Below are 13,568 nucleotides of genomic sequence, written 5' to 3'. Positions count from 1 at the left end.
ATCACCTGCCACCCTACCTAAAACCTCTTTCCTCATTACCTTAGCCAGCTTCATCCTGACCCACAACTTCTTCACTTTTGAAGGCCAGACATACCAACAATTAAAGGGAACAGCCATGGGTACCAGGATGGCCCCTTCGTACGCCAACCTATTCATGGGTCGCTTAGAGGAAGCCTTCTTGGTTACCCAGGCCTGCCAACCCAAAGTTTGGTACAGATTTATTGATGACATCTTCATGATCTGGACTCACAGTGAAGAAGAACTCCAGAATTTCCTCTCCAACCTCAACTCCTTTGGTTCCATCAGATTCACCTGGTCCTACTCCAAATCCCATGCCACTTTCCTTGATGTTGACCTCCACCTGTCCAATGGCCAGCTTCACACGTCCGTCCACATCAAACCCACCAACAAGCAACAGTACCTCCATTACGACAGCTGCCACCCATTCCACATCAAACGGTCCCTTCCCTACAGCCTAGGTCTTCGTGGCAAACGAATCTGCTCCAGTCCGGAATCCCTGAAGCATTACACCAACAACCTGACAACAGCTTTTGCATCCCGCAACTACCCTCCCGACCTGGTACAGAAGCAAATAACCAGAGCCACTTCCTCATCCTCTCAAACCCAGAACCTCCCACAGAAGAACCACAAAAGTGCCCCACTTGTGACAGGATACTTTCCGGGACTGGATCAGATTCTGAATGTGGCTCTCCAACAGGGATACGACTTCCTCAAATCCTGCCCTGAAATGAGATCCATCCTTCATGAAATCCTCCCCACTCCACCAAGAGTGTCTTTCCGCCGTCCACCTAACCTTCGTAACCTCTTAGTTCATCCCTATGAAATCCCCAAACCACCTTCCCTACCCTCTGGCTCCTACCCTTGTAACCGCCCCCGGTGTAAAACCTGTCCCATGCACCCTCCCACCACCACCTACTCCAGTCCTGTAACCCGGAAGGTGTACACGATCAAAGGCAGAGCCACGTGTGAAAGCACCCACGTGATCTACCAACTGACCTGCCTACACTGTGACGCATTCTATGTGGGAATGACCAGCAACAAACTGTCCATTCGCATGAATGGACACAGGCAGACAGTGTTTGTTGGTAATGAGGATCACCCTGTGGCTAAACATGCCTTGGTGCACGGCCAGCACATCTTGACACAGTGTTACACCATCCGGGTTATCTGGATACTTCCCACTAACACCAACCTATCCGAACTCTGGAGATGGGAACTTGCTCTTCAATATATCCTCTCTTCTCGTTATCCACCAGGCCTCAATCTCCGCTAATTTCAAGTTGCCGCCACTCATACCTCACCTGTCATTCAACAACATCTTTGCCTCTGCACTTCTGCCTCGACTGACATCTCTGCCCAAACTCTTTGTCTTTAAATATGTCTGCTTGTGTCTGTATATGTGTGGATGGATATGTGTGTGTGTGCGAGTGTATACCCGTCCTTTTTTCCCCCTAAGGTAAGTCTTTCCGCTCCCAGGATTGGAATGACTCCTTACCCTCTCCCTGAAAACCCACATCCTTTAGTCTTTCCCTCTCCTTCCTTCTTTCCTGATGAGGCAACAGTTTGTTGCGAAAGCTTGAATTTTGTGTGTATGTTTGTGTTTGTTTGTGTCTGTCGACCTGCCAGCACTTTCATTTGGTAAGTCACATCGTTACACAAGGATAAGGTGTCATACATAATTACTTATGGACTTGGTCCTCATTTCCATAATCTCCTAGATAATATTCAGGAAAGTTGGATTATTTTGTGTGTCAATGATGAGAGTTTAAACAAAGATGTCCAGAAGGGGCAGATGGATTTGGTGGTTCGTTTCTGGGATCAACAAAATCAGCCTATATCCACAAGATATTTAACATCTATGTTTTTTAATTCTACCACGTCTTCTGATTTACAGTCAAGTTTCCTGAAGGGTCTCAATTGTTTGAATTTGTCACCTAAGAATATAATTCAGATTTCAATCAATGGTCCAAATGTGAACTCGAAGATTTTGCGTGATTTGAAAGCATTTCTAATCAGTGAAGAAGATAACGAGCCCAAATATTTCATTGTGGCACTTTTTCACTTCATATAGTGAATGGAGCTTTGAAAACTGCTCATAACAAAAATGGTTGGAATGTTCATGAATTTTTTAGGGTGATCTGGTACTTTGTGAAGGATTTTTCCTTCAAGGAAAGCAACATTCTCAAATATCACTGAGTTTTCCAAGTTTCCTCTCAGATTTTGTTCTGTAAGATGGGTTGGAAATATTGAAGTCATGAAGAGAGCTGTAGAACTTACTCCACATTTGAAGAAGTATGTTGCTGAAGTACCGGGTGATCAAAAAGTCAGTATAAATTTGAAAACTGAATAAATCATGGAATAATGTAGATAGAGAGGTAAAAAATGACACACATGCTTCGAATGTCATGGGGTTTTATTAGAACCAAAAAAATACAAAATTTCAAAAAATGTCCGACAGATGGCACTTCATCTGATCAGAATAGCAATAATTAGCATAACAAAGTAAGACAGAGCAAAGATGATGTTCTTTACAGGAAATGCTCAATATGTCCATCATCATTCCTCAACAATAGCTGTTGTCGAGGAATAATGTTGTGAATAGCACTGTAAAGCATGTCCGGAGTTATGGTGAGGCATTGGCGTCGGATGTTGTTTTCCAGCATCCCTAGAGATGTCAGTCGATCTCAATACACTTAACGACTTCAGGTAACCCCAAAGCCAATAATCGCACGGACTGAGGTCTGGGGACCTGGGAGGGAAAGCATGACAAAATTGGCGGCTGTGCACATGATCATCACCAAACAATGCATGCAAGAGATCTTTCACACGTCTAGCAATATGGATTGCCATCCTGCATAAACATCGTACGTTCCAGCAGGTGTTTATCAGCCAGGCTGGGGATGATACGATACTGTAACATATCGGCGTACCTCTCACCCGTCACGGTAGCAGTTAGCGCCATCTGTCGGACATTTTGTGAACTTTGTTTTTATTTATTTATTTATTTATTTTAATAAAACCCCATGTCATTCCAAGCATGTGTGTCAATTTTTACCTCTCTATCTACATTATTCCATGGTTTATTAAGTTTTCAAATTTATACTGACTTTTTGATCACCCAGTACATTAAAGACCACCTGAAAGTAGAAACTTTGAAACATTAAAATATCACTTACAAGATAAACTCCTTTGTGCAAAACTCGAGTTTCTTATGTCATTATCAACTGAACTTTAAAAGAGTTTTGAACTAAAGAGTAAATACCAGTCAAAGGACTCTCTTTTCCCCTATTTGTACAAATATTTGTTCAGCTTAATGTATAACATTGCTTTTCAGTTCATAAAGAATACTGTTATGGAAATGGTGACACATTCTAGCACATTACTTGCTATTGATGTTACCAAAGCATGTAATCATAAAACAACTCGTCATGTACATATTGGGTGTGGTGCCACTGCTCGTAGCATGAACTCCATAGAAAAGGATATCCTTATTTTCGGAAATGAGTGCACAGGTGTTTCATAAAGTCTGTATCTAGAAACTGCTGAGAAGAATTGAACAATGGAAACTCCAGGTAGGAACATCAATAATGTAGAAAAATATAGATTGCTACTTACTGTAAATATGACACATTAAGTTGCAGACAGGCACAATTAAAAGACACTTACACATAAGCTTTCAGTCACAGCCTTTGTCAGAAAAAGAGAAACACACACCATTCATTCACACAATTAAGCGCACCTCATGCATGTATGATCTCCAGCTCCTGCTGCTCGGGCCAGAATGCCATGTGGAAGGGTCTTTTAATTGTGCCTGTCTACAGCTTAACACGTCATCTTTACAGTAAGTAGCAATTCGTCTTTTCCCACATTGTTAATTGCTGACATGAGTCCTTTGAAATTAAAGATAGTCAAACGTGGCTCATGTTTAGCACCCCAAGTTACACAGAGCTCCATTTGGAGAAGTTCTTGAGTGACTGTTGCATTTTAAGAATTTGTGTCAAAAAAACATATGGCTCCATCAACAAATTTGTGTCAAAAAAACATATGGCTCCATCAACAAATTTTTGTCAAAAAAACATGGCTCCATCAACAGTGATGTAGTGAAGAGAGATTACTTTAAATTTTGTGACTATTCTAAAAACCAACTGAAACAATTCAGCCCTAAGAAGGACACATTTGATCACTTTCTGATGAATTTTATGCAAAGTGTGGACCACCACTTCATCAAGTTCATGCAGAAACTGTTATCCATTTTTTGTGGAAGTGCTGTAGTTGATGGAGTATTTTCTGTTAACAAAGAAGATTTAGTTGTAAACTTAGAAGAAGATGGAATTGTTGCAGGAAGAAGTGTTTACATTGCAGTAGAATCATTAGGTTGTTTACTTAATAGTGAGAAACAACTTAATGTAGACATAATAAAATCAGTGACACTAACTGTGAAGAAAGCTTAATCAAAAACGCCTAATCTTAAAAGGAGATCAGTTCAAAAAATAAAAGAGCTTAAAAAAATGAATGATTATTGAAAATACAAAAGAAGCAGGTGAAGTTCTAGATGTTGAAAGTTCAAGTTTTAGCTAAGAAACTTAAACACTGGATATTTTACTGCAAAGTTTAATATTTGGCATAAATTTTGTACCTTCAGAATTGTTATAGATTCTTAAGGAAAATTGTAAGTTTTCCTATGTTACGATGTTAAAACAATTTGTATTTTAATAGATTTTATTTCAACCAGCTTTCAGGTTTATAATAAACTGTACGTGTCATTGCACCACCCATATTTTCAAGTGATCATGAATATAACTAAAGAAGTAATGAGAAAAGTTAGGAAAAGAGCATGAATTTGATCCTCTGAAAATCTGTAGACACCCTGTAATGGCTATCTGTAGCTTTCTTTTATTAACTGGCCTATCTACTATGTCTTCATTTTGTAACTTACCTTTCTCCTAAATATTCAACATTTTTCACTATTCACATGTTTCCAGTTTCTTATTAGCATGGACCATGTTGTCTTCCATAACACACTCTGCTCCAGATGTACACTTCAGGAACCTCTTTCTCAATTCCATCTCAGTGTTTATTACTGGTAGGACAGTTGTATTTTATTTTCCCCACAGATCTACTTGTGATATATTCTTTGCATTTCCTATTTCTGTGTACTCTTCCTTCATAGACAGGAGAACTCTCTCACTTCTGCTACTGTGTCATTTTCAGTTTTATTAGGACCTAAGTTGTTGGTTCTACTATGCAACATCCCCCTCATCTTACCAACCATGTTGTTGTTATTGTTGTTGTGGTCTTCAGTCCTGAGACTGGTTTGATGCAGCTCTCCATGCTACCCTATCCTGTGCAAGTTTCTTCATCTCCCAGTACCTACTGCAACCTACATCCTTCTGAATCTGCTTAGTGTATTCATCTCTTGGTCTCCCTCTATAATTTTTACCCTCCACGCTGCCCTCCAATGCTAAATTTGTGATCCCTTGATGCCTCAGAACATCTCCTACCAACCGGTCCCTTCTTCTAGTCAAGTTGTACCACAAACTCCTCTTCTCCCCAATTCTATTCAATACCTCCTCATTAGTTATGTGATCTACCCATCTAATCTTCAGCATTCTTCTGTAGCATCACATTTCGAAAGCTTCTATTCTCTTCCTGTCCAAACTATTTATTGTCCATGTTTCACTTCCATACATGGCTACACTCCATACAAATACTTTCAGAAACGACTACCTGACACTTAAATCTATACTCGATGTTAACAAATTTCTCTTCTTCAGAAACGCTTTCCTTGCCATTGCTATTCTACATTTTATATCCTCTCTAGTTCGACCATCATCAGTTATTTTGCTCCCCAAATAGCAAAACTCATTTACTACTTTAAGTGTCTCATTTCCTAATCTAATTCCCTCAGCATCACCTGACTTAATTCAACTACATTCCATTATCCTCGTTTTGCTTTTGTCGATGTTCATCTCGTATCCTCCTTTCAAGACACTGTCCATTCCGTTCAACAGCTCTTCCAAGTCCTTTGCTGTCTCTGACAGAATTACAATGTCATCGGCGTACCTCAAAGTTTTTATTTCTTCTCCATGGATTTTAATACCTACTCTGAATTTTTCTTTTGTTTCCTTTACTGCTTGCTCAATATACAGATTGAATAACATTGGGGAGAGGCTACAACCCTGTCTCACTCCCTTCCCAACCACTGCTTCCCTTTCATGCCCCTCGACTCTTATAACTGCCATCTGGTTTCTGTACAAATTGTAAATAGCCTTTCGCTCCCTGTATTTTACCCCTGCCACCTTTAGAATTTGAAAGAGAGTGTTCCAGTCAACATTGTCAAAAGCTTTCTCTAAGTCAACAAATGCTAGAAACGTAGGTTTGCCTTTCCTTAATCTTTCTTCTAAGATAAGTCGTAAGGTCAGTATTGCCTCACGTGTTCCAATATTTCTACGGAATCCAAACTGATCTTCCTCGAGGTCGGCTTCTACCAGTTTTTTTCCATTCATCTGTAAAGAAATCGCATTAGTATTTTGCAGCTGTGACTAATTAAACTGATAGTTCGGTAATTTTCACATCTGTCAACACCTGCTTTATTTGGGATTGGAATTATTATATTCTTCTTGAGGTCTGAGGGTACTTCGCCTGTCTCATACATCTTGCTCACCAGATGGTAGAGTTTTGTCAGGACTGGCTCTCCCAAGGCCGTCAGTAGATCTAATGGAATGTTGTCCACGCCTGGGGCCTTGTTTCGGCTCGGGTCTTTCAGTGCTGTGTCAAACTCTTCACACAGTAACGTATCTCCCATTTCATCTTCATCTACATTCTCTTCCATTTCTATAATATTGTCCTCAAGTACATCGCCCTTGTATAGACCCTCTATATACTCCTTCCACCTTTCTGCTTTCCCTTCTTTGCTTAGAACTGGGTTTCCATCTGAGCTCTTGATATTCATACAAGTGGTTCTCTTTTCTCCAAAGGACTCTTTAATTTTCCTGTAGGCAGTATCTATCTTACCCCTAGTGAGGTAAGCCTCTACATCCTTACATTTGTCCTCTAGCCATCCCTGCTTAACCATTTTGCACTTCCTGTCGATCTCATTTTAGAGATGTTTGTATTCCTTTTTGCCTCTGTTACCCAAGGATTTCTGCTAGCCCTCATCTTTTTACCTACTTGATCCTCTGCAGCCTTCACTACTTCATCCCTCAGAGCTACCCATTCTTCTTCTACTGTACTTCTTTCCCCCACTGCTGTCAATTGTTCCCTTATGCTCTCCTTGAAACTCTGCACAACCTCTGGTTTAGTCAGTTTATCCAGGTCCCATCTCCTTAAATTCCCACCTTTTTGCAGTTTCTTCAATTTTAATCTGCAGTTCATAACCAATAGATTGTGGTCAGAGTCCACATGTGCCACTGGAAATGTCTTACAATTTAAAACCTGGTTCCTAAATCTCTGTCTTACCATTATATAATCTATCTGATACCTTTTAGTATCTCCGGGATTCTTCTATGTATACAACCTTCTTTTATGATTCTTGAACCAAGTGTTAGATAAGTTATGCTCTGTGCAAAATTCTAACAGATGGCTTCCTCTTTCATTTCTTACCCCCAATCCATATTCACCTACTATGTTTCCTTCTCTCCCTTTTCCTACACTCGAATTCCAGTCACCCATGACTATTAAATTTTCGTCCCCTTCACTATCTGAATAATTTCTTTTATCTCATCATACATTGCATCAATTTCTTCATCATCTGCAGAACTAGTTGGCATATAAACTTGTACTACTGTAGTAGGCGTGGGCTTCATGTCTATCTTGGCCACAATAATGCGTTCACTATGCTATTTGTAGAAGTTTACCCGCACTCCTATTTTTTTATTCATTATTAAACCTACTCCTGCATTACCCCTTTTTGATTTTGTATTTATTACCCTGTATTCACCTGACCAAAAGTCTTGTTCCTCCTGCCACTGAACTTCACTAATTCCCACTATATCTAACTTTAACCTATCCATTTCCCTTTTTAAATTTTCTAACCTACCTGCTCGATTAAGGGATCTGACATTCCACGCTCCGATCTGTAGAACGCCAGTTTTCTTTCTCCTGATAAAACGTCCTCTTGAGTAGTCCCCGCCCGGAGATCCAAATGGGGGACTATTTTACCTCTAGAATATTTTACCCAAGAGGACGCCATCATCATTTAACCATACAGTAAAGCTGCATGCCCTTGGGAAAAATTACGGCTGTAGTTTCCCCTTGCTTTCAGCCGTTCGCAGTACCAGCACAGCAAGGCCGTTTTGGTTATTGTTAGAAGGCCAGATCAGTCAATCATCCAGACTGTTGCCCTGCAACTACTGAAAAGGCTGCTGCCCCTCTTCAGGAACCACACGTTTGTCTGGCCTCTCAACAGATACCCCTCCGTTGTGGTTGCACCTACGGTACGGCCATCTGTATCGCTGTGGCACGCAAGCCTCCCCACCAGCGGCAAGGTCCATGGTTCATGGGGGGAGGTTACCAACCATACTCTGTGTTAAATATGTTTTCCATTCAGTTTGACACATCTCCCATACTTCCTAGCAGAACAGCCATGTCATCATTATCTTAAATTGATGTTTGTTTCACTCACTCTTTTATTACTGCTCAATTTCCTGTCTCTCATAGACTGCTTCTTTAAACTACTAGTTAAATAATGGTGGTGAATGGTTGCTTTGTCATGTCATACATTTCGTAATGTGGATGAATGTTTCTTTACATTCCATCTCTGTAAGTCCTATTAGGATTTTGTAGTTGGTATGGATTACCAAGTTAATTCCTGATCTGCTCAAGAGATAAGAATGCTTGTTATTGAACACAATCAGAAACCCTCTGAGATCCAGGTCAGTGTCTTCAGGATGACAACATGATGAACATATCAGCAGTAATGCAAGCAACCGAAAAAAAATCATGTTTACTTTCCATCAGGAAATAGCTTAATTGCAATGTCTATCATGTGCAGTTTTGTCAGAGTAGTACTTTTATACACTAGAAAATTAGCAAAACATGTGGAATTTGAATGATGGACAATGACATTATTTAAGAATAATCTTTATTACATGGGAACTGTGTGTCCATTTATTTATTTATTCTTTCTTTTTCCGGAAGCAACTGATATTGCTGTCTCTGATTTATTGCCAGTTGTAAATCTCATTAGAGGTTACTATTCATAGATTTAGTCTTCTATTATATTAATATTCCATTGGCCTGATGCCATCTTTCCAACACTTTTTTTATGCCTTGATGCAAGTGCTTACCTTGTCTCTCATCACTATCACTCAAATTTAAAGGAAAAAAAATTGAGTTAACTGTTCAAAGAAGGAATGTTGAGGATCAGTGAACATCTTAATCTTCAATTCTTCCAACGTGTTTGCTACAATAGAAATATATTGTGGTGGGCCCTGTTTGTTGCCTGAGTACTTAGTAACAACCGCCTTGAAAGATAACAAATCTGCCTCCTCACCGTCATTGATTTTCAGTTCAGAATTGAAATTGAACTTTCTTTTCTTCCGATTTATATTCAACACACACACCTTCTTATAGTTTTGCTTCTGATACTTTGAAGGATGGGGATGGGGAGGGGTGGGGGAGATAGTGGAGAAAAATTTATTCTTTTGAAGATAAGACCACTTCAGCTGTTAGTCTACAATGTCTGCTGCATAATAGGGAACTTTTAATCATATTTTTCATGTCATAATGTTGATAAATCGCACAGAAATACCAGTCTTCATTTATTTTTATGTTAACTTCACTATAAGTATTTGTTTTGTGACTGTCAGTATTTTTGTCACTCTCCTCTCAAAGTAACATTTGCCTTGCTACCGTCTATAGTATTGGACATGCAGCATCGTGTCAAGGGATATTTGATACCTATTCTTATGGGGCCCATGTCATCTCGGATCCTGAAAGTCTGTCAGCTAAGTTGGCCCACATGTTACAGGAACCTTTCTTTCTTTCTTTATCGTCGCCTTGTCCCACGTCACGTAGGGTCGGCGTTGCTCTTCTGGATCCTTCTCCATAGTACTCTATCCATTGCCTCTTCCTTCTTCCATCCTTTCTCCCTTAGGTCCCCGAATATCTTATCCTTCCACCTCATCTTCGGTCTTCCTCTCCTTCTCGCTCCTTAAATCTTTATATCTACAACTCTGTTTCCGATATACTCTTCCCCTTTTCTCTGTAAGTATCCGTACCATCTTAGTCTGCTCTCTTGTATCTTTTTCCCCATGGGTCCCACTTTAACAGCTCCTGTAACAAATTCATTTCTAATCCTGTCCTTCCTTGTTACCCCACACATCCACCTCAGGATCCTCATTTCTGCCACTTCCATCTTCCTTTCCTGGGCTACTGTGATTGGCCATGTCTCTGCCCTGTATATCATAGCAGGCCTTACCACGGACTTGTACACTTTCCCTTTCAACCCAATGTTCACCTTCTTGTCACATAACACTCCACTCATTTTCCTCCAGTTGTTCCAACCGCAATTTATTCGGTGTTGTATCTTGCTTTCCAGTCTTCCGTCCCTCTGTATGTACAACCCCAGGTATTTAAATTTGCAGACCGATTTCAGCTCATCATCCTGGATCTTGCAAGACCTCATCTGCACATGTTACAGGAATGTTATTGGGTAATTTGGCTTTCACTGGGATGGTTATAGTGAAAGATAGTTCAGATGTGTGTTATGCTGTTGACCAACTGTGAATCAGGTGAATGATGAAAATAATGGAGTGGCACCTAAGTCTGTAGCTTTGCGTATTACATAGGTAGAATTTCCAACAGGATTGGTTGTGTTCTACAGAAACACAGTGCAAGATGTGTTTTTCAACCAACATCTAACACTGGGGCCATTTTAGGGTCTGTAAAAAATGATCTTGCTTTATGGAAGACAAATGTCTACCCTATCCCATGCAGTCGTGGCATGTCCAACATATGTCAGACCATCAGGACCATGGAGGACTGATACATAGAGCATAAGCATTCCACATGCTTACAACACTTGAGCAAATCTGTGATTGTAGATCATTCGCTTTGTACTGCCCATCCTGTGGAATATAACAACACAGAGATTCTGATTAGCCCTTAGAGTTATTTGGATACTGGTATTAAAGAAGCTATTGAAATTTAAATTAGCAAGTCTTACAAATAAAATATAGCTCCAAGCATTTAGTAATGAATGTAGGAGACTGTAGTATAGGGATGTAGACAGTGTGACATATGGATGTTTGGGTTGGTCTGGAGTGCGTGAACAGATAACCTAATGGTTAAGATGACCGCTTGTGATAAGTGGGAAATTGAGTTCGAGTCCTAGTCCGGCACAAATTTTCATCTTTCACCAGTTATATCTATAATGTATGGCATCGGTTCTTTAATTTGTGGTGGTACTACTTGTCTACAGTATATGTGCTCTATCTGCACACTCCGTCTTTTGTTTCTGGTTGATGTCACCCTGTCCACCAACAGTTTTACGTTATCATGTGCAGCAGTCTCTCATTGCATGTGTGTCTTGTGAATGACAGGATGTTCATCCATCAAAATATCAGCAGTTGTCGAAGATTTCACTCAGCTACAGATGCTTGAACAAAGGATTATTCCATTTACTCTTCATAGGTGTGGTCTATTCTTCCTACAATACCAATACTCATAAATAAGTATAATTTGATAACTTTTCCAGTGGTATGTTATATACTTCCAGCTGAGGCCTCTCATAGTTACCAGGTAGTTGTAGTACACAGAGTAGTCTGTTTGTTGCTGTGAACTATTCTCTCCATCAGAGGAGGTGGTGAAGTTAGTTTCTCCATTGTTTTTTTTTTAATTGCTTGAGGCAAATGCTATAATGGTCACTTTGAAAAAGGCCGTGCCAGTTCCTTCCCTCTCCTTGTCCTATCTTAGCTTGCATCCAATCTCCAATAACTTCATCAGTGTTAAGTTAAATGCTAAGCTTCTGTACTGGCAGCCTTTTTCTTCTCTCCTCACTTCACTGTCATGTTGATGTTCATTCTTGGATGTTTTAATTACCATTCTCGCTCATTGTAAGCTTAAATTCAGAGGATACCATAGCAAAAATTTACATAGTTTGGAATCCTTCATTTATTTGCAAACTTGCTGGTGGGATGTGTCACCTTCAAATGAAGTTAAAATAAGTAGATGGGCTGACAGAGAAGTTCAGCACTAGATAGGATGTACCTAAATGTGGAGTTTGCAACAGTAACAGTGAGTCAGACTCAACTAAAGTGTGACTGAAGCCGAAAATTAAGGTAGGGTCTATTTCTTTTATGCACAAGAACACTGTGGACATTGGTTGGAACAGGTCCATCACTCTCCGTAGCTCATTGGTTGCCTTATCTGTCAGTATGCAGAGGATCTATCAATTCTCATTCTGCCAGGGACTTTTTCTTGGTGGGAGGACTGGTAAGGGATTCACTCAGCCTCATGAGGGCCATTGAGGAGCCACTAGAGTGGGAAGTAGCTCCTCCAGTGTCAAGAAAGCCAATAGCAGCCAAGAGAGCAGTGTGCCAACCTCAGGTCCCTACATATTGCATTTAATGATGTTAGTGGCAGAAGATGACATGGCAGTTGGTCAGTCCCCATTGCCCACTAAGGCCAGATGATGAAGCTTTGCTTGTTTGGATTAGCTTGTAGTGAAGGGGGCAGCCATAAATTGGAAGTTTCAAAATGAATATAGTTGTTCAGTTTATCTTTTTTTAGAGCATAAAATATTGTATTTCACTGTTTCAGCTGAAGTATGATCAATACATTTTTATGTGAATACATGGAGGCTAAAGGAATCTGAGATGTTGAATACTGACAGAAGTTTGTTAGAAGATAAGAGAATTTAAAATTATTGGGGCAATACCTTCCACATATTCTCTCCAGCAGCATAAGTAACATGCAGTGGGTGATCATTTTTAAGAACATTTCAATAGAACAATTTGCTTTTTTTGCATACAGGTGATTTTTTTATTCCATCACATTCGTACTCTTATGTCGTATTCACTTCTTTAAGATTTTTTTTGTCATTTATTCACCCTTGTTATTCCTAATGTTTCTCGATGGTATAATATGTCCCATATACACTTCATCAAGTGCTGAATCTTTTTAACATCTCATTGATAGGGAGTCCTTCAATACCTGTAAACGGATCACAGAGTAGAGCAACTGCCTTAAAATTACTTAAAGTATCTCAAGATCTATCCTTTTCAGGTGCATTAATGAAGGTGCTCAGCTCACTATACTCCACCCCCGCCCCTTCCCACTCCCTCTTGTGAGTATTGTTTCAGCCTCCTGTCAAGCTTGTGCTGCCGAGAAACTTTTTCTTTTCTCTCTATTCCATTACAACAGTCTCTTTTTCATCAATAAGTTGTGACTTCCTTAAACTAGGTTTCTGGAGGAAAGAGGGAAGGAGAGGGAAAGACGAAAGGAAGTGGGTTTTAAGGGAGAGGGTAAGGAGTCATTCCAATCCCGGGAGCGGAAAGACTTACCTTAGGATGAGGCATACTTTTGATAATAAATGATCCCTTACA

General features: G+C 39.9%; 1 protein-coding gene across 3 annotated transcripts in view; it reads left to right on the top strand.

The window, feature by feature from the left end:
* Positions 1-13,568, top strand: part of LOC126484327 (uncharacterized) — a 92,389-nt gene that overhangs the window by 41,710 nt on the left and 37,111 nt on the right. The gene's annotated exons all lie outside the window — the stretch shown is intronic.

This window comes from Schistocerca serialis, chromosome 6 (genome assembly GCF_023864345.2).
Source record: "Schistocerca serialis cubense isolate TAMUIC-IGC-003099 chromosome 6, iqSchSeri2.2, whole genome shotgun sequence".
Classification (NCBI taxonomy): Eukaryota; Metazoa; Arthropoda; class Insecta; order Orthoptera; family Acrididae; genus Schistocerca; species Schistocerca serialis.
Note: the sequence above shows the minus strand (reverse complement) of the source record. Positions and strands in the feature narration are given on the sequence as shown.